Source organism: Podarcis melisellensis (genome assembly GCF_964234715.1).
Source record: "Podarcis melisellensis genome assembly, chromosome: 1".
NCBI classification, from domain to species: domain Eukaryota; kingdom Metazoa; phylum Chordata; class Lepidosauria; order Squamata; family Lacertidae; genus Podarcis; species Podarcis melisellensis.
Genome location: NC_138528.1, coordinates 44,760,048 through 44,785,213, shown reverse-complemented (window position 1 = coordinate 44,785,213; position 25,166 = coordinate 44,760,048). Strand labels below are relative to the sequence as shown.

General features: G+C 41.8%; 2 protein-coding genes across 10 annotated transcripts in view; both read right to left on the bottom strand.

The window, feature by feature from the left end:
- NUMB (NUMB endocytic adaptor protein) overlaps positions 1-8,667 on the bottom strand; it is a 57,904-nt gene extending 49,237 nt beyond the window's left edge. For 2 of the 6 annotated variants that reach the window (XM_081890279.1, XM_081890278.1), the window contains exon 1: positions 8,543-8,666. The gene's annotated coding sequence lies outside the window, so the exon portion shown is untranslated. The other 4 variants (XM_081890275.1, XM_081890280.1, XM_081890277.1 and 1 more) reach the window with 4 other exon arrangements.
- A 15,304-nt stretch (positions 8,668-23,971) lies between these two features.
- HEATR4 (HEAT repeat containing 4) overlaps positions 23,972-25,166 on the bottom strand; it is a 34,915-nt gene continuing 33,720 nt past the window's right edge. For all 4 annotated transcript variants that reach the window (XM_081889696.1, XM_081889694.1, XM_081889693.1 and 1 more), the window contains one exon: positions 23,972-24,179. The gene's annotated coding sequence lies outside the window, so the exon portion shown is untranslated. The remainder of the gene's footprint in view (positions 24,180-25,166) is intronic.

Here is a 25,166-nt window from a genome sequence, read left to right as displayed (position 1 = left end):
CGGTCTACAGCTGTGACATCACACAAACAGGTCACAGTGAAACTCAAGAGAAACTATTCTCTCTCTTTCTCAGGACAGGTTAACTAGTTGTGTTTTACTCCTTCTTTCTTTTGCCTCATTTCCTAAATATCACTGTCTTGCTATTCTTACATTGTCCAAAGCCTAGGCATTAGCCTTTGAGCACCCCCTTGGCACACCTAGACTCACACTGCAGCCCTGACAGTTCTCTAGTACCCTCCCATTTGCCATTTGTACCCTCCATCCATTTCTATTTCCTAAATAGCAATTTTAAACTATTGGCACAAGAAGTGTGGATCTGGGTGATCTGTGAGCATTACTGAATGATTTATCATTTTGCTGGATAGCCTGTATTATTTTGTAACCATTTTATCATTCCGTACCATTGCAATTAGCACTTCAAGTTGCAAAACTATTTAACTGTCTGCCATTTTGCATGAACACCATTTTATCCACATTTATCTTGCAATTTTACTGGTGCCCCCAAGCAAGTGTGAATGAGCATTAACATAATGTAATAACCCCTATGGCATGCAGCCATACTCAGATTAAAGATTGCCAAAAACCCTGTTTCCAAGGATACATGCATAGCTTGCAAGTTCAAGTGCACACATAAATAAGAACACTAGAAAGTGTGATAACACTAGGGTACCCCATCCGAGATGTGGATAAGACTGTATTCAGAATGTATCTGTACCACAGATTTGAACATCACAATTTTAATACAAAATTTTGCTGTGTCCATAAACAATAAATACAGTTCTGACCATATGCTATTACCATATAGAAAAATTATATAATATCCATATCTCATATCCGTATCTTTCATATATTCAATCACTGAAAGCCATTTACCATATTTACTCAAAGCTAATGCTCACTTTTTTGGCCAAATAACATTATGAAAATTAAGGTGCACATTAGATTCAATAGCACATTTACATTCGCCAGCAAATGCTTTTTTTAGTTTCAAGGTTCTGAAAATTGAGGTGTGCATTAGATCTGATGGCACATTAGACTTGAGTAAATATGGTACTTCGAAAAAGTTTCCTTCCTGTGTCTTCCATCATTCTGTAGGTTTATGCATTTCCATCACTTTCCAAAGTTCAACTAGCCATTATTTTAATTGTAGGAAATAGCTTGTTCAGTTTGTTCTTCTGTTTTTGGACTATTAACATAATGGCATCACCTATTAGGTTCCATATCAATCTTTTAGGTTTAATCTGGTCATCTAAGCAGCCCAACAGATTTGTTAAAGGATCCAAAACTATAACATAATGCATAAAGTAGTTTGATTTATATTGTAACTTATCCCCCATATTTTGTTATTAAAGGACAAGACTACCATACAGGCAGTGACCATTTTGCGCAGGGGTTCCGTTCCTGACCCCCGTGTGCATCAGCGGAACATACATAAGCCCATTGCATTCCACCACCACCCTGTTCCGCCTTCTTCCGGGTCCAAGGGGACCCACGTATTGGCAATCATGTGTCAATAGCGCAAAATGGTTGCCACCTATATCTGCATTTGAGGATTCATGCATCCAAACCTTTATCCTCATGCCAGATATATATATTGCTCAAACTGTGAGGTGTCAGATACCACTGGAAAAGCAATTTGTAGTAGTATTATTTTATGTTTACAAATGTAGGTCTTGCTGGCCCCTGATAGCCAATTTTATGCCATTCCTGCTCAAAAATTCCTCTAGCCGCAATGTGATCCTTTTCTTCTTAAAACTATTACCCTTGTGTAAAATCAAAGTACATAATAAGCCATATATTTGGGATAACTTTTGTTTTCTTTTTAAACATCAAATCTTCAAAAGTCGTAACTGAGAAAGCCACTTAATGAGGCATTGTTTTCTTCAACATAACTTTTTAATTGTCAACTGTGGTGTTAGACCAGTAGTAAATCTATAGATTTACAGTATCCATTACTAATACTTTCTAGATACCTAGTTGTCTTATGGATCACACCCAGGTTCTTTCTGTGTGAATAGTGTTTCATATTTGATGTCTTGAAATTGTAACGAATATTTTTTAAAACTATCACCATTTCTTGCAACCCTTTCCTAAGGGTTCCTAGGCACACACTGCTATAGTTCATGCATCAAATTAAAACATAATTAAAATTAGCTATGGTTTAATGAGAAAGTAGTGTGATCACACAACTTAAATATTCTCATTCTGCTACTGGGAAACAAGCTGGAGTCCACCTTGTTGTGACTTTTTAATCTAGGCTCATGGCTTGTTTCTCTCCAAACGAACCATGCACAGGAAATGAATAACAATCCTTGGTTATCACTTAAGGCCTCTCTGGTTTGTTTCCCAGAACTGCAGTGGCAGTGAGAGCAGAATGAGGACATTTCAGCAGCATGCACCTAACACATTAACATTACAGCACAGTTTGTTTTTAACTATGGTTTAATGTGATGCGCAAAGCAGTCCAGAAAGCATTCTACTGTGGCCAAGATCACCCTCCTAAATACAGTAGATGCCATGTATACTAGATCTTGCACTGTCAGGCATCAATGTGCTAAATATGAGTCCTCTACTTCTTTATAGCAGACGTACAGAGTGAAATATTTTGTGGGGGGAAATCTATCACATATTTCTCCAAAAATACATTGTTTAGAAGATTTGCAACAATCGATTTTGTCAAATTGAGCAGCTTCAAACTTTGCCATTAACTTTTTTCAGGTGACTATCCCTACGAAGCATACCTGTATCTATCATGAACAGCTTTCTAGACTTGCTAAAGCTATATCTTATGCAGACACTGTTCATGAATTTTATTTTGTATGAGTATGTTAGTTTTGTTATGGCTTATGCTTATGGTCAAACAAGATGTATTCCTACCATATTATTTTCTTAACATTTGAACAATGTTAAGTATATGCTACTGAGTTGTTTTGTTTTTGAGAAAAGTACATTTTAAAGTACAGATGTGAATTTCTATGAACATTTAAACCAAATTAATTGTGCATTTTTATTTGGTCTATATAAAATATTTCAGGTAAACTATTTTTGTGTACTGAAAATAGTTAAACAAAAAAAGTGTTTACTTTTTTGCTTTTAAGACAAATGCTAAATCAAATCCCAATTAATTAAAGGTACAGGAAAAGTTTCTGAAAACTCTGTACTGCCACTATCAATTGACTTTACCTAGTCTACCACTAGCTTCCTGCTTCTTCAGTGGCAGAAACCAAGAATGCAGCTTTAGGCAAAATATAAATCAAAGTTAAATGCACCTGACACGTTATTTTCTTGGGTGAAACTTAAGATCTTCTACACTACACAAAGCAAGGCTGCATTTCTATACACACTTACTTGGTAGTAAAGTCCCATTTGTATGAATATATTAGTGTGTTATGGTCAAATAAGATGTATTATTCAGCGGAATATACTTCTGAGCAAATATGCACAGAATCAGGCTATAAGCCTCACCACATTTCAAGATTAACCAATATCAGATATCAATATATGTTTAGTAGCAGAACTGCCATAAAAGGCAGATAATTCATTTTAAAAGTGTAAGATATTAAATATACAGATGTCCATCAATAAAGTTTTCCACCAGAGAACTCTGTAAAGGCAATAGTTCTAAGCTTTTCAAAACTAGCAGAACAAAATACCCAGAACTATTCCTTCTGGGAATGTTGCAGTTTGCAGACGCAGAATTACAAAAAGTCAGTACAACTCAGAAGCATACCAGGTTTGCATGAGGGGGAAAATGTTGATTTAGTGATTTTCCACAGAACTGTCTCAGCTCTTTCCAAGAAAAAAAGAGAGACATAAGCCAGCCAAGGTTTCTCAGGAATTTTATAGTTGGCAAACTAGATGGCTTTAAAATTCTAAATAAGAGTTTAAAGTTATAAAACATATAAGTACTGTGTAATGACTTACTATCCTTCATCCATAACTGTAATTTGCTATAATAGAGAACTACAGAAAATAACATTTCGAGCTTTTATAAGTCAATATATATCACAAAAAATGTAATTATATTATTCTTGCATGAGAAGCAAAATATAATTTCAGAAGACAGTATTCAAAATGTTGAAACCTATTTGCTGAAACTTCAACATGTACTCAGCTGTACTCAGACAGGACAGTTAGAAGTAACACTATATTGGTAAGTGTACCTTTCAAGAAGGCTGACAACACTCAGAACCTGCCTCAATCAGGGTGGACAGAAGGTAGATTGGGATCAACAGCCAGATCTTTGGTTATTCTGCAGTAGATCAGCAAAGATTTCAGATTCCCAATTGTTCAATAGTAGCAACTACAGAGAGGCAGGGTTTGACTAGGCAGGGAAACACCAGATCTGTACTGTATCAGTATCCAAGACACAAGATAATGTGCAGATAGGGTGCTCCCTGTAGATCTCCTCACCAATGCCAACAATTTGGTATGATGGTTGCATGGTCCTGCCATGCTTGAAACAGGAGTCTGTGATTACAGTGGGCAAAGAAAGATATAAAAATAACCACCACCCTTAACCATTACTAACTTGAAGAGGCAATATAGGTGTATATTGAGACCACATGTTTCACTCCACCCGCAAGTAAACACAAATCTCTTAGTCTCTTTCATAATGAAGATAAACCTTTGATTCTGTGGAGGCCCTCCACAGATTGAGAAACTTGGAAGTTCATTATTATCCGTTGCACAGGGTACTTCCACAGATAAAAAAAGCTTCTTCACTACAGTACTTTATCCTCATCATAAGAGAGACTGGAAGAGCTGCATGGTCAGGGGAGAGAAGAGATGACCCTTTATGGTAAAGAACCTAAAGATGACCCTTTATGGTAAAGAACCTAAGACACTTCTGGATTGGAACAAAGGCCCATTTAGTCCAACGTTCTGTTTTCACAGTGCTAACCAGATGCCTGTGAGAAGTCTGCAAACAGGACCCAAGAACAAAAGCATTCTGCTGTCTTGCAGTTTCCAGAAACTGGTATTCACTGGTATGTTGTCTCTTCAAGCCAGTTAATGCCAGAAGAGAGCTACAGAGGACAGAATATTTGAAGTCCAGAAAGACAGTTTACCTATATTCATCACTAGCTTTAGACAGCAGACAATACGGGAATTCTGGCACAGCGTGCAATCTACTTTCACTACCATAGCACATTAGTTACAGCACTTGTTCCTATATAAGGCCCCCTTTTTAGGCACTGCAAGTGTGTGGAACAAGAGAGGTCATCAACAGAATGAACTTGCAGTATATTTTCATTTAGAGTCATGAAATTGTTCTCCCAATGTAATATTTTGTCCAATATTTTATTTCTCCAATAAAATATATTAGCCAATAAACGTTTGTATTGCTGATATCTGTTTTATTGATCTGGCTATTGACTATTCCAGAGTACTCTAGAGTCTAGAGCCTATAAAATCTTCAAAAATGGCTCAGGATTAAAAGATGTTATCTGATAAGATTCATTCTCCTAAAACAGAGTAGTAAAGTTACTTAACATTGTATCTTCTGCCAGCAAGACTTTAGACAGAGCACTTCAAATGGATTGTTTGATGTGCCAGTCCCCAATTGTGCTACTATAAACAGAGTGCAAGATAATATCAATAAGTCATATCTTCCCACCAATACTTCCACAACATAAAAATCTCCTAAATTTAGAGATTACAAAATATTCCACTTCCATCATCCATCCCCTCATGGACTAACTGAGGCTTGATACATCCTCTTGCTCACTCCATGATGAAGAGAACCAAAAAGCTTGGCTCTTTTTTTCTTAAAACTGTGTGTGGGCAGGTTGACAGGCTAGATCAGGGGTAGGCAACCTCAGGCCCAGGGGCTGGATGCGGCCCAATCGCCTTCTCAATCCAGCCCATGGACGGTCAGGGAATCAGCGTCTTTTTACATAAGTAGAATGTGTCCTTTTATTTAAAATGCATATCTGGGTTATTTGTAGGGCCTGCCTGGTGTTTTTTCATGAGTAGAATGTGTGCTTTTATTTAAAATGCATCTCTGGGTGATTTGTGGGGCACAGGAATTCGTTCATTTCCCCCCCCCCCCACACACACACAATATAGTCCGGCCCACCACATGGTCTGAGGGACAGTGGACCGGCCCAAGGCTGAAAAAGGTTGCCGACCCCTGGGCTAGATAATATTTATGTGGGCTAGTAACTTTTGTGAGCTTATTTGCAAGGTTGAACACAGTAAGTCTTTAAAAACAATGCAAAAAACAAAAACAAAACCCTTGCTAGACTACAGCTTGAATTTAATTAAACCGGTATTACATTGTTGCAATAAGGTACCTAGAGTGTTTGCACAAATGATGCTACAGGCAACACAGGGTAATATATATTACACACACTACTGAATTAAGAACTTAAATCTGATTAGGCAAATAAAACTTTGGAAGATGCATCACATCACTGTGGAAATTATTCTCCTTGTCTCTATGTATTTTCTATTAAAAGAGTGCAAATGTCTGAGCCAAGGAGGCTTCAGTGACAGAAAGTTTTCACTATGCATCTTGGCTTTGCCACTCTTTGTACAGAACTTGTGTAACAGCAACTTTCCCCACCCCACCATCTATTTATCTGTAGATTAAATAAGTTAATATGATAAAGGACAAGGATTGAACTGAGGGGGAACAGACAATTTATGGTTTTATTTTGCTCACATGAGTGATGTCACTGATTTAGTGTTTCCATAAAGAATGGCCAAGAAGGAAAGAATGGAAAAACATTGCAACATTCCAGCGGAAAAACTGTACAGATCAGCACTCTTTTACTATGTCAAACATTAAATAGCAGTTGGCCTTAAGAGACCTATCATGATTTTAACTACAGAACAAGCCCAAGGATTGGAGAAGTGAAATATGCGTAACATGCACACTTTTGCAGCAGAGAATAACCAGATACAAATGCCATTATGGTTCAACTGTACTGTATTCCTAAACATCATCTTTGCTAAAGATGCCACACACACAATTTGAGGACCACAAAATGTTTAAGAGTGGCTGGGGAAACCCAGCCAGATGGGCGGGGTATAAATAATAAAATTAGCTGATTACAACCAAATAACAAATCCTTATAAGTGCTTTTATAAGCGTCTTGGAAGACACAACAACCTACACATTAAACAGAATAAATTCTACCAGAAACTTTTAGAGCTTTATGAAAAATTAATGAGCAGGTTACATAAATCTTATGGATGAAGGAGTTCTAGATGAGAGCTGCTGCAAGACATTACAAGCCAAATGGACACATCATTTCACAATAAATACTCATAGAAAGGATAAAAAAAACTCGAGTATTTTGTTATTTGGAGACATGACACACAAGCCTAGTATTTTATGATTCAGTAATTGTTGCACTTTGTATTAATATTAATCCTCTCCTTAAAAAAGATATACACTTGCTTTGCGCCCAACATCCTGACAGAAAGCCATAAAAAGGAAATGAAGCTCTCCTTTAAAGACCAAAGTAACACCCAATCTTTCAAAGTTTAACCTCGTTGATTTTAATCAATTCTGCTTCGCACAAAGCCAAGTAAGAATAGGTGGGACGGCGCTTCGCTCAATTAGCTTATCAGCTCTTTCCCGCCGCCGCCCCCTTTTCCAGGGGTTGCAAAGGCAGGAATCTGCAAAAAGGCTGCATTTACAAACAAGTAGTCCTGGAGACAGAATGAAATATAGGGCAGATATACTCCGAGGAGAGGAAGCCAGTTGGCCACATTCCTTCAGGAATCCCTGACTCCCCAGACCAAGCGGGGCCTGGAAGGGAGGCCAGTCCCAGGCAGGCACCCCGGAAGCCGGGAAGGGGCGGCAGGGCAGCTTCGCCCGCCGAGGTCCCTCCGCTGCCGGGGATGCGAGAGCGGCGCTTCTGCCTCTCCCTCCCTCCTCGCCGCTTCCTGCACTATCCGCCTCTCCCTCTCTCCTCCTTCCTTCCTCCCTTCCGCAGGGCTCCTCATCCGCCCGCATTCCTGGGCCACTCGCCGCAGATCCTCGCCCAGCTTCAGCCTCCAGCCCAGCCCACCATTATATATACAGTAGATATATATATACCCTGTATATATGTGTGTGTATGCAGCCGAGAGACGCCCACCCGGCCCCTTCCTTTCCCGTGCACCTCGAGTGCCCCACCTCCCTCCGGCACCTCGCCCGACCTCCCCTCCGAGCAGACCTCGCACTCGCACCTTCCCTTGCACGCCGCTGCACTCATTCACACGTACTCCGCGAGCCCGCTTCCCCCCATCCCCGGATTCCCCGCCGCCGCCGCCGCCGCCGCCTTCCCCAGCGCCTCCTCTTGAGCGCAGCAGCCCCGCACCTCCTTCCTTCCTCCCTTCCCCTTTCGAGGCTCACCCACACGGCTTCGGAGCCGACCAGCCCCGCAGCCGGGAGCTCGGGCCTTCCGCCACAGGTCGCCCCGCCGCTCTCCCCGCCGGGCAGGGAGGAAGGAACCGCGCCTCGTCGTCCGCGGAAGCCCCTTCCCTCAGCCAAGCGCCTACCGGGCCCGGCCGCCGCTCGCTCGCTCGCTCCGTCGCTCGCTCTCACCTGCTACCCGCGGCCGCCTCCCTTCAGCTCCTCCTCAGCCGCCAAGCAGAGCTGCCTCCTACTCCCTGACAACAACTCCCACCTCCTTCGCTACCCTCTCTCCTTCCCTACTTCAAGCCTCGCGGGCGCATTGGCTGCTACGGCCCGAGTCGCTGGTAGGTATTGGTGGGGATTTGAGCCCGTCAAGCCTTCGCTCCGCCTTGTCGTTTCGCAGTATTTGATTCACACCGAAGCATTGACGCCCCCACTTCTTTCCTTGGTTTTTTTTTTTTTTTTGGTCGGTCCAAACCGCAAGAAGCGGCAGCTGCGATAGGTCAGAAGAGATGCGATCATTCAGGCTCCGCCTTCCTGATAAAGTACCCGATGCAAAGTGCCTAGCCCTGCTTGGTTTGGTTGCACAGTAGGGAGGGACACAGTTCAAAAGAGCGGGGCAGGGCACACCTGACCTGGAATTAACCCTTCACTGACAGAAACATGGCTGGTTGGTGTCATTCAGTTTACAGGTTTGTCGCTCTCCTCTAAGAGTTGCTGATATTTCCAGGGCAATCCTAAGAAGCGCTATACTGTATATTTAAAATATGCCAGATCCCATATTGGGTTCCCATATTTTCTCAGAACTAGGAGACAGGGCCAATCTTTTAACTGTTTTTAATTGTTTTAACTGATTTCAATCTGTGTGGATTTTTGTTATTTTTCTTAATGGAGGGAGGATGTGCCTGGCAGTGGCGTAGCGTGGGTTGTCAGCACCCGGGGCAAGGCAAGTAATTTGCGCCCCATAACCCGTGGATTTGCACCCCCTAACCTGTGGATTTGCGCCCCATAACCCTAACCCCCAGATGTTGCGCCCGGTGTGGCCAGCCCCCCCTGCACCCCCCACGCTACGCCACTGGTGCCTGGGAGGACAGGAGCAGGAGAGAGTGGGGGGTGGGGACAATTACAGTGGTACATGGTAGGGCTCGGCATGATCTGATTATGGATGAGGAAGCTGCCTCACCCATTAGTGAGACCTGGGTGGGTGAACAGGGTGGAATTGGTCTCACCCAGCTGTGCCCACCTGGGTCCTCAGGGCAGAGCTGAGGGATGGAGAGGAAGAATTGCTGTAGTCTATAGAGATTCCATCTCTCTCTCTGGGCTCTCTGTCCAGTTGTGGGAATCGAGAGTGTGTGTTCCTGACATTGAGCAATCGGGACAGATTAGAGATTCTGCTAATTTACTGTCTTGCTGCCAAGCAGTCTCCTTGCCTGAGCTGGCAGAGTTGGTCTCGGAGGCATGGTTGAGGACTCCCAGAATGTTGGTTTCGGGGGGAAATCCATGTTGAGGTGACTGATTCTGGTGTGGTTTGGGACTTCATGACTGTCATGACAACCTTGGGGCTGCCCCAACATGTCGTCAGCCCAACATACGTGGCAGGCCACACTCTGGACCTTGTTTTCTCAACTGGGCAGTAAGAGGGTCATCTGAAATTGGGAAATATTGACATCAGTTCCTAGTCATGGTCAGATCATTTCCTGTTGAAATTTAGGCTTTCAGTGCCTTTTCTTCTGTGCAGAGGCCAGGGAACTATTAGGGTAGTGTACCCTCGGAGGTTGGCGGATCCAACTGGTGGATTTTCAGACTGATATGACTGGCAGTCCTGTTGAATCCCTGGCCAACCTCTGGAACATCTGAATGGCTTGGGCCATTGATGTAATCATTCCAGAGCACCCTCTCCTGCTTTGTGGAGCCCATTTAGCTTCCTGGTACACTCCAGAGCTTAGGGCAGGGAAGCAAGCTGGGAGACGGCTTAAAGACAAGTGGAAGACTGGCTCAACTGCACTGGCTGTTTGTTTCCATGACCAAATCAAAGTGCTGGTTTTGTCCTATAAAGCCTTAAACTTGTCAGGACCACAATATCTTAAGTGCTGCCATTCCCCATACGAACCAATCCAGATGCTGAGATCTAAGGCCCTTCTTCATGCACCTCCTCTGTGAGAGGTTTGGAGGACTGCAACATGAGAATAGGCCTTTTCTGCAGTGGCTCCCCACTTGTGGACTGCTGTCCTCAGGGACACTCGCCTGACACCTTTGTTGCATATCTTTAGGCACCAGGCAAAAACATTCCTCTTCTCCCAAGCGTCTGGCTAATTAAAAAGTTATGGCCTTTTAAACTGCAAGGGGGGGGTGGTATTGTTACTATGGTGTGGTTTTTTGTGTTTTTATATTGTAAACCACCCTGTGATCTTCGGATGAAGGACAGCATAGAAATTTTGACAAATAATCATCATCTCTTCTGCTTTGAGGAGAACAGCATTCTATTTTTTAAAAAGCCTTTCTGACAACTAGCTGAAGTTGACATTTTAGTCGTGATAATTGGGATGAATTGTTTTATAATTATAGTGAGAACATAAAGTCACAGAGAAAAGGGTGGGAATCCCCAACCTTTGTTCCATGACATCTTTTAAAGATATTTTAACCTGCAGTACTTTTACCCATTCCCCTATATTCCTCTATCTAATTGCTCCAGTTAATGGTTCCTCTTTGTTTTTTCTCCAAATTTGGAACGTCTGTGCCACTGAAAATTATAATTCTTATATTATTGAATTTTGTCAAAGTACAGTTTGTGTATCAGGCCATTAAAACAATACACATTTGTATTTTGAAATTCACAAAAGGGAAAGATCAGATTTAACTGTATGAAATAACATTTTCCCTCAATAACTGGAATCTGAAATTTGGCACTTTGGTAGCGCAAGGGCATCTGGCACAAAAGAGAACAAGGTTGCCTTCAACTTTTCAATAAAATAGTGTTAATTTGTTAATCAATAAACATTAGTGATTTATGAGTACATTTACTCATATTTAATAGAAAGTAACAGGAAACACGTTGGCCCATTAAGAAAAATGCTCCAATCTGTATTGGAGTGAGACTTTTATTAAGCCAACCAAAATTGCAGAAAATGCTGTGCAAGCTTTTGAGTTCTTCAGAACTCTTGAAACAAAGCAATGGACTGGGCAACAGGGTGGCAGTTAGGAAAGAAAACGACTGCTGTTGAAGCCATGGAGTCTACATCTCGACACAATCTTAAAACTTAAGAGGGAGGAGGTAGCAGACATTTGGATTATGCTCTTGAGGTCCTGTATGGGTATCAGGTTGCACCAAAGTCTGCTGGGAACAAGAAGCATAACAATGGCTGATTCCCTATCTCTGAAAACACAAGACCAGGTCTGTCCCTATCCTCCTCAGATGAAACACACAGGTTTCTTTGAAATAAGTCTCCAGTGTGACTTATTTTCAGTCCTACTTTAGATTGCTGCCTAAAGCACAGTATTGCATACCTGTTGTGTTATAGAAGGATGGATTTTGGGAGGTTCTTTGTGGACAGGATAAGTTTAAATGGGAAGTGGGAGAGAGAGGATTTTTTCATATAGGTAGGTAAGAGAGGGTGACTATCTGTTACATACCCAGCTATGGGTTTTTCCTCCATGCATCTGGGTGGCATCTGCTGGAAACAGAATTCTGGCCTGCATAGATCAATTTTTATATTACGTTCATGGGAAGATGAAGACTTCCTCTGTATATCCCCTCCTGAATTGCTTCTCTTTGGTTAAACAGCTTCTTGCCTTCCTTTTCATTAATATTTTGCAGAAAGCTTATGGCTAACTACAGCAGCTATTTGCGAATGGAAAACCATAAGATAGTCTGATTGGATTTAAAACCACTAAAATTGCTTATGCAAGTCACTCACTGAAAACCCGTTGTTGAAATTCTTGATACACATTACTAGCCCCAGGTCAGGCATGAATTGCAAGTGTTCAAAATGTTTCCACAATACAGAGTTTGACTTAGGGCTATTTAAGTGTCAGGCATTCCATCCAGAACCATTTGCAGACACAAGGGGTGTCTGAATGTCATGTAGGCACTTGCTTTCTACAGCCACCAACAGGTATTCTGCAACAAGGCCTCAGTAATGTAGAAAAGAATTATGTTCCAGTATCCAAGGATATACAGTTAGTACTTAAATAAATAGTAAAAAAAAAAAGATTGAAAGGAAAGTGAAATAAAAGATGAGCAGCTGTTATGGTGGACAAAGAGGATATGAACCAGAGTGCTAATCATTTTTATTCAGAAGTAAGCCCCAGTGAGTTCTTTAGATTTTATTCTTAGTGTATGTAATCTTAAACCACTGTTTATTGAAGTATTGTTTATTTAATTATCTGAGCACTACCTAGTGGCACAACTCTAGCCTGTTATCTTCCTACAAACCATGATCAGACACCATGGTTTATTGTTTGCTTACAAACTTTGGTTTGTTTTAACTATAGTTGACATTAGAACCATAGAATCTTAGAATTGGAAGGAACCTCAACGGTCATCTAGTCCAACCCCCTGTAGTGCAGGAATCTAAGCTAAAGCATCCATGTCAGATGGCCATCCAACCTCTGTTTCAAAGCCTCCAAGGTAGGCAAGTCCACCACCTCTCATGGGAGTCTGTTCCACTGCTGAACAGCTACTGTCAGAAAGTTTTTTTGAATGTTTAATCTGAATCTCCTTTCCTGCAGCTTGAAGACACTGGTTCAAGTCCTACCTTCCAGAGCAGGAGAAAACAAGCATGCTCCCTCCTCCATATGATAGCCATATCATATGATATTTGAAGATGGCTATCGTATCTTCTCTCAGTCTCCTCTTTTCCAGGCTAAACATACCCAGCTCCTTCAAGAGCTCCTCATAAGTCTGTTTCCAGACCCTTGATCATCTTGGTTGCCCTCCTCTGCACACATTCCAGCTTGTCAACATCCTTCTTAAATTGTGGTGCCCAGAATTGGACACAGTATTCCAAGTGTGGTCTGACCAAGGCAGAATAGAGTGAAATTCATTTTGTTAGCTTGCTTGTTCTTCCTCTTCCTTCAGACATAGCAGAAGAAACCTTTTGCTTATGATTTTTAACCTCTCTTGCAAGCCTGAGCTCATTCTGAGCTTTAGCCAGCCTGACTTTCCCCCTGCAATTGTTGGCTACTCATGTATACTCCTCCTTTGTGATTTCCCCTTTCTTCCATTTCTTATACAGTGCTACCTCTGGTTAAGAACCTAATTCGAGGTCCGTTCTTAACCTGAAACTGTTCTTAACCTGAAGCACCACTTTAGCTAATGGGGCCTCCTGATGCTGCCGCGCCGCCGGAGCACGATTTCTGTTCTCATCCTGAAGCAAAGTTCTTAACCCAAGGTACTATTTCTGGGTTAGCGGAGTCTGTAACCTGAAGCGTCTGTAACCTGAGGTACCACTGTACATGCCCTTCTTTACTCTCAGCTCATCTGTGATCTCCTTATGCAGCCACACTGGTTTTCTCAACTGCCTCCCACATTTCTTTCTTGTTGGTTTGGTCTGCATTTGGGCCTTCAGTATTTCTCCTTTTAGAAACTCCCATCCTTATTGGACTTCCTTCTCATTGAGTATTTCTGACCACGGGATCACACCCAGTAGCTCCTTCAGGTTTTAAAAATTGGCCTTCTTAAAGTCCAAAGTGTGTGTCTGACTACACAAAGTTTTCCCTTGCCTCTGTATCCTGAAACCCACGTGAACCCGGGTCCCCATTCTTGAACCTGGTTTTGCCACCCTGCTGAAGTCACTCGCCAGGCCACATGGCGTGAGGCAAAAGCGGCTGGGAAACAAAACTGTTTCCAGGCTAAGCTGTTTGCTTTTCAACTTTTCCTGAAGAAGACCTCACTCCAAACGCTGCCTGGCAACAGGCTCTTTTCCTTGCCCCCCTCCTCCAGGAGAAGCCCTCCCTAGCCAGGCAGACAGGTTTGCCTTGCGGCTGCTGGACTGTGAGGTGAGGAAAGTTTAAAGAGACCGCTGTCCACTCTGCCCAGCTCTAAAGGGATAAATAGGAAAGTAGGAACATACCACGGAAAAGGACACAATGACAGTCAAAGGCGCCTTTCTTAAAATTGTTTATGTACAGTGGTACCTCAGGTTAAGTACTTAATTTGTTCCGGAGGTCCGTTCTTAACCTGAAACTGTTCTTAACCTAAAGCACCACTTTAGCTAATGGGGCCTCCTGCTGCCGCCGCACCGCCGGAGCACGATTTCTGTTCTCATCCTGAAGCAAAGTTCTTAACCTGAGGTACTATTTCTGGGTTAGCGGAGTCTGTAACCTGAAGCGTATGTAACCCGAGGTACCACTGTAATGGGATAGCTTGTCAGAGGGAAAGAATTAAGATTGCCGTAGTTTATACATTTAAAGCTGCTAAGGTTTCAAAAGTTCACACTTCTGTGGGTAACACTGTGAAATCCTAGAGGGGTAAGAAACAGCTCAATCAACAGTAAAGCCTGACCAATAAAAACAAAGCCTGTTGCTTCAGCTTGCAACTTTAGGGTAATAGTTTTGTTCAGTTACCTAGAGAACAATTAATGCAGTGCCTGGAAGTCTCACTCTCTTGGCTGACCTTGGTAACCTGGGGTGAATATGTGCATTAAGTAGTTGTTTAAGATGTGGTCTTTCAGTACTAGTGGTTCAGAGGTATTCCTTTAAAAAGTCGCCATTCTAGCGCACTTCCACAAAGCTATGGCATGCATCATGATGTGCAGTTATCACCCTCCATGGCCAATGACCACACCCAAACCAAAATGATCAAGGCAACTCCCAGCTATGAAGAAAGCTGGTACCATTTGGGACATGCGATTTAAAAAAGGCATCTTTTAGGGAAGTTTTTAGTGTTTGATGTTGTATTGTGTTTTTACTATTTTTGTTGGGAGCCGCCCAGAGCGGCTGGGGCAACCCAGTCGGCATATAAATAAATTATTATTACTATTAAATTTACAGAAAAAGTGAGTAAGCTGTGAACACGTGTTTGGAATCCATGGCAGCAGCTATGAGCTGCCTTTGAGAGGCACATGGCACAGAGAGCTTCCTTAACTGAAAGGCAAACTACCTTCTGGAATGCATTGTGGAGGCAGTATGCAGCGGTGGAGCATATGCCCACACTGCCCAGGGTGGGTGCGCTCCCGAGGGGGGCGTGGCGCAGAGGGTGCCCTCCCAGGCACAGGATAGCCACTAAGGTGCACACCCTGCAGCCAGGGGCGGAGTGAGCAGCCCATGGCGGCCATTTGGCATACCGCCCGCCCATGACTCCGAAGCCTCCCCCAAGCTGTCAAAACAAAGGGGGAAGGGGGGAATGCCGCTGGCAAAGCGGTGCAGCTCCCCCCTTACCCCGACGGCTCAGGGTAGGCTTGGGAGCTGCGGTTGCATGGCATGCTTAATGTCACCCCCCTCAGTGAGGGCACCTGGGGCGGTCTGCCCCCACCGCCCCCCCTTTCCTACACCCCTGGAAATATGTGCACATCTCCTCCAACAAGTGTGTCATCCTAGGAACTGTGTAGCACAGCAATATATGCAAGACAGGTCAGTGCTTTCATCCACAACCACCTCCACCCCTTCTATAAAACTCTATTTCTGAATTATAGTGGGATTCTCCCACTGCTATTAATCTCCTTGAAAATTCTGAAGAGGAGCAAATGGGGCAAGGGGGAAATGCCCCACAGGCATAGGGATAAGATATGAATTATTGGAGCTAGCTTTGTTATTGTTCAGAATTACAAGTTGATATTAAAACACATTACTTGGTATAGTTAAAAACAGAGAAACTTTTCTGTCTGTCCAGCCCAGGACTGTTTTAAAGGTGTGTTAAAGGATCTGATCTACCAGAAATGGTAGCCCCTGTTCTCTCTAGTTATGTATGTATGTTTGCTTATTTGGAGCATTTATTTCCCCCACCCACCCCAGAAAAATCTGTGGATGCCCATGAAACAAGTCATGGCTTGCTTGCCCATGAGATAATCTGTAGTTAATTGATGGTTTGTTAAACAAACTATTGCTTAGTGTTACGTGGGAACCTGACTACCAAGTGTGTATAAGGCTTGTATAAAATTGCTTTTATATAAAGTCAATAACAGACTTGAGAACAGAATGTATTATTTTTAATGATAACGTATTAAACAGAAATATTATTTTGAAGTGTTAAAAATGGGAAGAGAAGGAAAAGCATAATTAGTTTTATCTTTTACATGCAGCTCCACGTTCTTTTGCATTTAGACTGCACACACATGACCACAGTCCAAAAGCCCCTTTAAAATCAGTTGCCATAAGCATAATTAACTCTGTAGTGGACTGTGATCATTATATTAAGACAACTGGAGTACTCTTAGAATAATTTTTCAATTACAAATTAAAGGATAGCTCCAACATGATATTCTTTTGTTAAGGATTTGGTTCAGTTTTATCCAATTTAATGAAGGGCATTTCCGATCTCAGTATTGCTGACAAAGAACTTCAGATAAGGAACTGAGCTTTAAACCTTCATTCCAACAGAACAGACGTCATCTTGCGTCATGAAATGACCTCAGACTTTCACAGTAGTTGTAGCTATGAGTTGGAGTTATCATTACGAATTCATTTGTGATTGCTATGTCAGCTAATTGCTACAAAGAATGAAGTTAGTCAAGCAGTATAGATTGCGGTTATTCTCACATTTTTGAAATGTGTTCCTCGGCTATTTAAATCTATTCACACAGTAATTTATAATTCTCTTTTCAGGTGTCACAGTTTCCTAGACTAATTTGCTTTTATTGGGGACAAATAGGAGGAAATAATAGAAACAGTGTTCCTGTTGGAATACAAAGGAAATGAACATCAACTCTGACTTCTAATTTGTGTGACAGCCAAAGAGTGCTAAGAAATAATTACTTAGACGATTTCTACCTTATGGGAAAGCCAAGGACTCACAGCAGAAACAAAAACTCTTTAACAGTGGCAGAGATTATGACTCAGTGCTGGCTTCTCGTTAGGTTTATCCACAAACGTGTGTCATGAATTCAACACTCATAAGTGCTATTGTCAGGTTTACTCCGAGGTGGTATGGCAGTGCAGAAGGAATTCTCCTCCACCTTTGGATCCTCACAGTGTCATCCGAGAGAGATTTTCTCAGTGGTCTGGGGTCTCTTGCAGTCTGGCCCATCTGTGGATCTCAGTGAGCGCACTGTGAAATGTTTGCAAGACATTTTTGAGGATAAAATCTGCCATAATTTGGATGCCCTTTCAGGGTCAGGTCAGCCTGTCGAGTATCACTAAACCTAAATGTCATGAAATGGGGCTTTAAAAGCAGCAAGATGTGAGCGCATAGGGAAACTGCACATGTTGTCGTGCGAATGAAGATCACACCCTGGCTGCACAGGTCTTATTTTTCCGTAGGGAAGTTCCTGACACACATTCAGCTACCAAGGCCCTTGTTCACAGTGCAGGCAGGATCCGAGTGAATTAAGTCGATTTGTGCATATTGCCTCTGTTGTGCTTCCTCATGGTAATTCTATAGTGCAGTGACTTCATCCAGTTTCTCTCCTTGTTCGTTTTATTATCTGAATTTCCCCTCTTGCACATGCTTCCCTCTCTCCCCCTCCCTCTCCCTTGAAAAGTAAGACGCTTGGAGTCTTGGAGTCTGAAGCTTTGTTGTGTAGTCACTGGCTATTGAGACACTACAGATAGCATCTTTTCAATATCACCAAGTGAGCGATCCTTGCATGCCGTGTTTTGTGAGCATCAAATGAGCCTTAATAAATCTAACGATTAATACAGGGAAGTGGGGAGCCTACAGGAGTCCCCTGCCAGCAGGGTACAGCAGCTTAGCTGGGGATCACTTCATGTGCCCAATTTTTTTCTGTATCTGAACAGCGCAGTGAGTCTTTTTTCAGCCTATTTCTCAGTTTCCACTGAGTCTATTTCACAGTGGCTTTTGGTTTTGGGGGTTGTTGTTTTTTTAACATACTGATGTTATTAATCTATTTCAATTAGACTGGCCAAATTTAGATAAAGCTCATTTTCTCAGTGGAACCCTGTGTGCACGAAAACCGGGATTAAGGATCACAAACCAACAGAGAATGGGAAAATCCTGGAGAGAGAGAGAGAGCCGGCAAGCTGCAGTTGGAGGGAAGCCAAGATCTCAGATAAGAGATGCTTCATTGATTGAGTGAGTGCATTCATACTGATGGAGGAAGGGGGGAGCAGGGGAGCAGCGAGCTCTTGAGAAACAGTATTTTGAACAAGCTCTCAGTCTTGCTATCTAGCGGTGGATATTACAGTCACCACAATGGAGAACAGATTTCACAATCCTGCCCAGTGTCTTTACACTAGTGATATACTGAATGCCACCGGGCCAAACGGAGAGGCTTTGTCAAGGCCTTCTTTTTTGGGAAGTCTGCAAGAACAAGCCTGGAAATGTTCTTCTCCCATAATAGGATGTTGCTGTTGGCAGCACAGCAAAAGTGACAAGGCAGGACTCAGAGTTGCTAATAAAGTGGGGGAAAGTTAAAAAGAAGTGACAAATCAGGATTGGATTGTGGCAGCTCTTAAGCAGACATGGGGTTTTTTTAGGTACTGTTTTCACACATGCAGATCTCTAACCCATTTACTGGTGTGTATATATATATATACACTCACATGTATGATGATAATGATAACAATAATGTCCAAGAATCGGAGGTTGTGCTGGGTACTTTTATTCCATTGTATGATTGCTTTTTTTGCTGCTTTAACCTGCATTTTTCTTCACAGTTTAATTATATTGTACTGTTTTATTGTTGTAATTTTATTTTTACTGCTATAATTTGAATTCTTTTAGTTTCGGTTGTAAGCTGCTTTTTTTTTTTTTTTTTTTTTAGCAAAAGAAGGTGGTATAAAATCATTCAGTAAGGAATTTCATCCACCAGCTCCTATGGTAGTTTCTGCTTGCTATTTGCATTCTGCCTTGCTATGGAAGTCTACTCTTTTTCAAAATGTAGAAACAGATTTGCAGTACCTAATTTCATTTGACAGCTATTGAAAGATGTGCCAGTTTCTATTGGGCTAACTACTACTGATAGCGCTGGCTTCTTTTTGCTTCTTTTAAGAACAAGGCCCATCCAAGTGCCTGAAACTTGCTCAGCCTCAGCTTTTGGGGTGGGAACTGTCCTGTGCTAGAGAAAACTTTTTACCAGTTTTGAAGCATAACTTTTTACCATTTTCAGAAAGGACTTGCAACTTTTTAAGAATAACTTTCTCAATGTACTTTTAAATCCCCTTTTGTATACAATGTGTGTGGCTTTCGGCAATGCTGCTCACTAGTGCTTTTCCCCCCCTAAACAAAATGTTTAGGGGTACTCTCATTTTGACTCAAGAAAATTGCCATTTTGTGGTTCAAATCGGGAAAAATAAATACAGTAAATGGACAAAAGTACAAAGGTTCACAAAATTTTGGAGTGTGCGTACCTCTGTGCCCCCCCCCCGAAAAAAAAACACTGCTGGCTTACATACTTGTAAAGATCGGAGCAGAGTAGCTCTTTGCTTTCACTAGGCAGTTTCTAAAATAGGCATGTGGAACCAGTACCAGAAAAAAGGAACAATTGCAACAATTATGTACTGTTTCATTGATTGATTGATTATTAAAACAATTGAAGCTACATTACTCTGTTCGGCGTCTTATTTTATTTATGAGTTTTATAGAGTTTTTAAAGGGCCAAGGAAAGCTTCTAGATGAATCATAACTGACACTCTGAATATTTTTTTCCTATTTATTTTACACTGCAATCTAACATCCTTCTGCCAAGGCGATTTGTAGCTCTCCTAAGCAGAGAATCTCCTCTTATGGACACAGTAGGACATATTACTTCCCACAGGCATCTGGTTGGCCACTGTGATGCTGGATTAGATAAGCCATTGGCCTGATCCAACAGGCTCCTCTTAAGTTCTTACTTTTGTCCCAGACTTCAAATAATGTGATGTAGATTAATCTGTTCTCTGCTCTATGACTCAGTTCTTTACTGTAGAAATATTGTCAGCACTTGCATGGTCTCCATACATTTCACTACATGAACCTCTATGACATGGGTGAAGAACCTGTAGACTTCTAGATGTGATTGGACTCCATAAGCTCCAGCCAACATGGCCTGTGGTTAGGGATAATGGTAGATTAGCAACATCTGGAGGGCTGCAGCCCCCCACTGTCATATACTGAAACTATAAGATATTGAGCTTTGCTCGCGTTAAAGGGGAGCAACTCATTTTTTAGTTGGGCCCTCACAGCTACTGTTTTAGAAGGGCGCAGAAGGTATGATTTGGTCTCCTAACTCTAGTCAGGAGCCCTACATTGACCTCCTCTGATTTCTCTACTGTGTGTCTCTGTGCTGGACTGAGGAGAGCAGTCTGGTCTTTTGTATCACTATCCCAGCCCACCTATCTGATGTCCCCTAGGCTGACCTTTAAAGCCCTAAACAGCCTCGGCCCAGTATATCTGAAGGAGCTTCTCCATCCCCATTGTTCAGCCCGGACACTGAGGTCCAGCTCCGAGGGCCTTCTGGCAGTTCCCTCACTGCGAAATGTGAGGTTACAGGGAACCAGGCAGAGGACCTTCTTGGTAGGAGCGCCTGCCCTCCCATCAGATGTCAAGGAAATAAGCAACTATCTTACTTTTAAAAGACATCTGAAGGCATCCCTGTTTAGTGAAGTCTTGAATGTTTGATGTTTTATCATGTTTTTAATATTCTGTTGGGAGCTGTCCAGAGTGGCTGGGGAAACCCAGCCAGGTGGGCAGGGTATAAATTATTATTATTATTATTATTATTATTAGGCTGCCTGTCCCTCTCTCCATTATCCCACCCTATGTACTTGGTTTACTCAGATATTCCCTCTTGTCAGTCAGAGTGTCTTGATACTCACCTACACTTTGCAAGGATCCCAGCTGTCTTAAACTGTGTTTATGCTGGATGACCCTTTTTTGTAGCCAAAGTGGAAAAGCCTCCCTGCTTTAAAACATGCCATATGCTTGGACAGAGGCAAAGCTTCTGCCCTAGAAGTCCTGGCTGATCTCCTTGCTTTGGGGTGATTGCCTCAAGTGCTTCTAGACCATAAGATAATAGTAAGTACAAGACCCAGGGCCAGAGAGCTTCCAAGCTGCAAAAGTCCCCAGTGAATGATTTCCCTTCGCTGCTGAATGTTGTGTAGAATAAGAGAAAGTGTCATTTCTCTACCTTTTATAATGGCAAGTAGATACACTGGAAAGGAAGAGGAAGGCTGTAGGCCTGAGAGAGTTCCCCCTCGCAAGAGACTCATTGGGGGTAGGCATCTGCTTTAAATGAAGGCTGATTCACAAACTGCTTCTGGCAACGCAATATCCCAAATAGATAGGAAGCTCTTGTTTCCCCTCCTGATAACAGCAAGCTGAACCTAATTTCCCCAGAAAGAGAAATGCTAAGCTTGAATATCAGAGAGCCTGTGCACAACAAAATCCTCACCACTGCAGCGGAGATATGTGGAGCTCAATTATCACAACTTCTGGATGGGATTCATAGAGGGGCAAAGGTGCATCTCTTACATGACATTGAGAGGTTGATAGACAGATGGAGTTCTAGAACGAAGGAACAGAAGCCTTTCTGGCTACTAGAGAGACCTCAATCCTTCACTAATAGGAAGGGCTTTCTGATTATAAAAAGAGTGTTGGCGCCTCAGGAACAGACCCAAGTGCTGCACCCAGCTGAATAACTAGCCCCTAGAAAAAAACAAATACAGAAGAATTAGATATACATGATGCACATGTATTGATGCATGCATTCACATGTGCAAGAATATGTGTATTTGGAAAAGACACATTTTTCAAAAAAAGTCTCATTTCTCAAATATTTTGAAATAGCTTTCCGCTAAGCTCTTAAGTTGTTTATCCCTGAGGTGCACATCTAAGACTTATCTTCTCTCTCTCTCTCTCTCTCTCTCTCTCTCTCTCTCACACACACACACACACACACACACACACGTTTGTGCTGGTTTGGGGATAGAGTGCTTACATTTATCAAACAGTGAAATGGTGCAGGCAAAATATCCAGCTCCCTATTATTGCATGTTGGAAAAGTTAGACCATCTCAAGTAAAATGTTTTTCTGTACCATACTACCACCTACTGGAACAAGCCATTTCTACAGTGGTGTCTGTCACAATTGTGATGAGCAATGAAACAATTTGTTCACATATGCCCCTATTCTTAGCATCTTTTTCTGCTTTCAGCTCACTTGGCATAACAACTGGCATAATGGCTGTAGTGTCCCTACATGGAATTAATGTTTCTGTTTAGATAACTCCAGCATGTGTTTTGACAGCAACAATGCTTCCAGGAAAGTGATATGGTAGCAGATGCCCTGTGTACAAGATAAAGCACAAATCAGCTAAGCACAAAGTACATATATTTAAGCCAATATACAGCCTGATCTAATTCTGATGCAGAATTAGATGCCCCCAAGCCAATTAAAATCAAGGGGCTTAGGCACTCCTAACCCCACATGAGTCTGGTCTGAGTGACTTGTATTGACTCAAATCCAAATACCCTATCTTAAGTAGTTCTGTGGAGCAGATTAACCAAGGGGAGCTTCCTGGTGAATGATGTGCTGTCAGAAAATTTCCCACCATGTTTGTTTTGTTTTAATGTGTTTGTTTATTGCCTAAAACATTGTAAGTTGCTTTGAGTTGCTGTGGCAAAAAAGTGACTAATAATTTTAATAAATAATAACAATTCTGCTTCTACTTTCCTGAAGGTTAACCATCTTGCATTACTTTTATGTTGTCCCAGCACTATATAGTATTAAAATTTCCTGAATGTTCAAGATTGCTACTGAACAATTCTCGCATGCTGTTGCAGGTTCTGGTTGCATGACTCTATGCAAAGCATGCTACTTATATATGTTGCTTTTCTATATTAAGTGTTGAGCAATGTTTAATATATTGCTGTGAATTTGGGGAGTTCACTGAAGGAGCCATGCAAGTTTCTTGGTGAGTTAAAGTGCCCTAAGTATTAGTATAAGATACTGTTTCAGAGGGCAAATGGTTGGGCGCCCTCCATCACCTGACTGGTAGTGAGAAGAACAAAGGAAGATTGGTTGTGTGCAAGAGCTGGGCTAGAAGCAGATAGCAGGAAGAAGCCTGAGAGTGGGAGCTATGCCTGATTTCTGCTTGAATCCAATGCTGTGACTTTGGGAGAAGCAAGACTTTCTGGGTTGTTAATGCTGCGAGTCCCTCAATCATAGACTCAGGTTGTATGTATGTGTAAATTAACCATACATCATAAAGACACCACAGCCCCTCATTTCAAGGAAACTGAATCCTGGGCAAGCACCTGGAACTGCTTGGAGACTGGGGTGGTGTGCAACAATATTATTACCTAACCACTACATTCATCTGATGTTGTTCTGATAATCCATTCAGTAACACTCACACTTGTGCAGATTATTCATTCAAGAAGGGAAGTAATGGAAGGGTGAAGGCAGGGAACTATGGTACACAAAAGTATTTGCTTTCATTTTAACTTTTAATTTAATTGAATTAATTAACTTCTAAAAAAATTAAAATTAACTTTTAGTTTAGTTTAATTTAATTAATTTACTGTTGCACAGGTGTAAAAAATCAAAGCCAGTAAATTACTACAACTTTAAAAAGCATAGAAGTCCATTAACAAATATACATTTGTTGTAACTTTGTCTAGCCATCCCTCTGATCCATTTATTTTCTTCAAGAGTGCACTTCTGCTAGTCAATCAGATGAAGGTCCCGAAGTATTTGAGAATGACAGAGATGTACAGTAATGTCCCTCTGCATCTGGAGACAAAATAAACAGTGTGATGCTTAGGATATATGAACGGAGCGATAGCAAGGTTTCTAGAGACTTAAGGCAAAACACTTGTGCCAGACCTTATTGTTGGCAGTCAATAAACGCCACTGAACACTGCAGACACACTCTCTAAAACTGCCAAGTATCCTATACGATGCTAATAGTATATTCCTGATGCTTCGTTTTCTTAGGCTTAATAGTGTTGTTTAGCTGAGCTTATTCAGCTGTACCCGGTGATGCCAAAACTGGTTTCATACTACAGTTTGTTTGTTTTTCATCTTAGGTAGTTCTATGCACTATAAAGTCTCTTTGCAAGAAAAAAAGAAACAGGGAAAAATCACTTCACTGCAGGAAAACTGATAATATGAATCCACCGTTTTTATTTTATTTATGGGATTTCTACCATCAAGAGCCATAAAACCACACAGTGTGATGTAAAACAATAAATCTAGCTTGACAACAGGACCATACTCTAGAAATCATTTTCTTAATACCCATGACTAATGTGAAAATGGGTCGCATGAAAAGACAGGAAGAACTGAAGTGACAGTTAAGAATTTCTGCAGGAAAGGTAGAAAGGGATTTAGTTAGTTAGTTAGTTAAAATATTTTTACCATTTTTAAGCTGGAAGAGACTCCCAGCATGGTTTACAATAATATGATCCCTTGTAATTTAATAAACAATAATGTGGGGGGTATTGTTTCATTTGTTCCTATGTTATGCATTTTTGTGTTTTTATATTGTAAACCACCGTGTGACCCTCGGCTGAAGGGCAGTATAGAAATTTTAATAACAATTCCTTTTTTAGGGGCAGTGATGAATGCTGTCCACCCTGATTTTACACTGTTCAGCATGCCTAAACTTATTTTAACCAAACGCCATACCTACTGCATAGGATTGACCAGTAAGCTCCTCCAAGGTCACCTTTGTTTTTGAAATGAGATGCTATGCAGAAAATATCACTCTGACTGAAT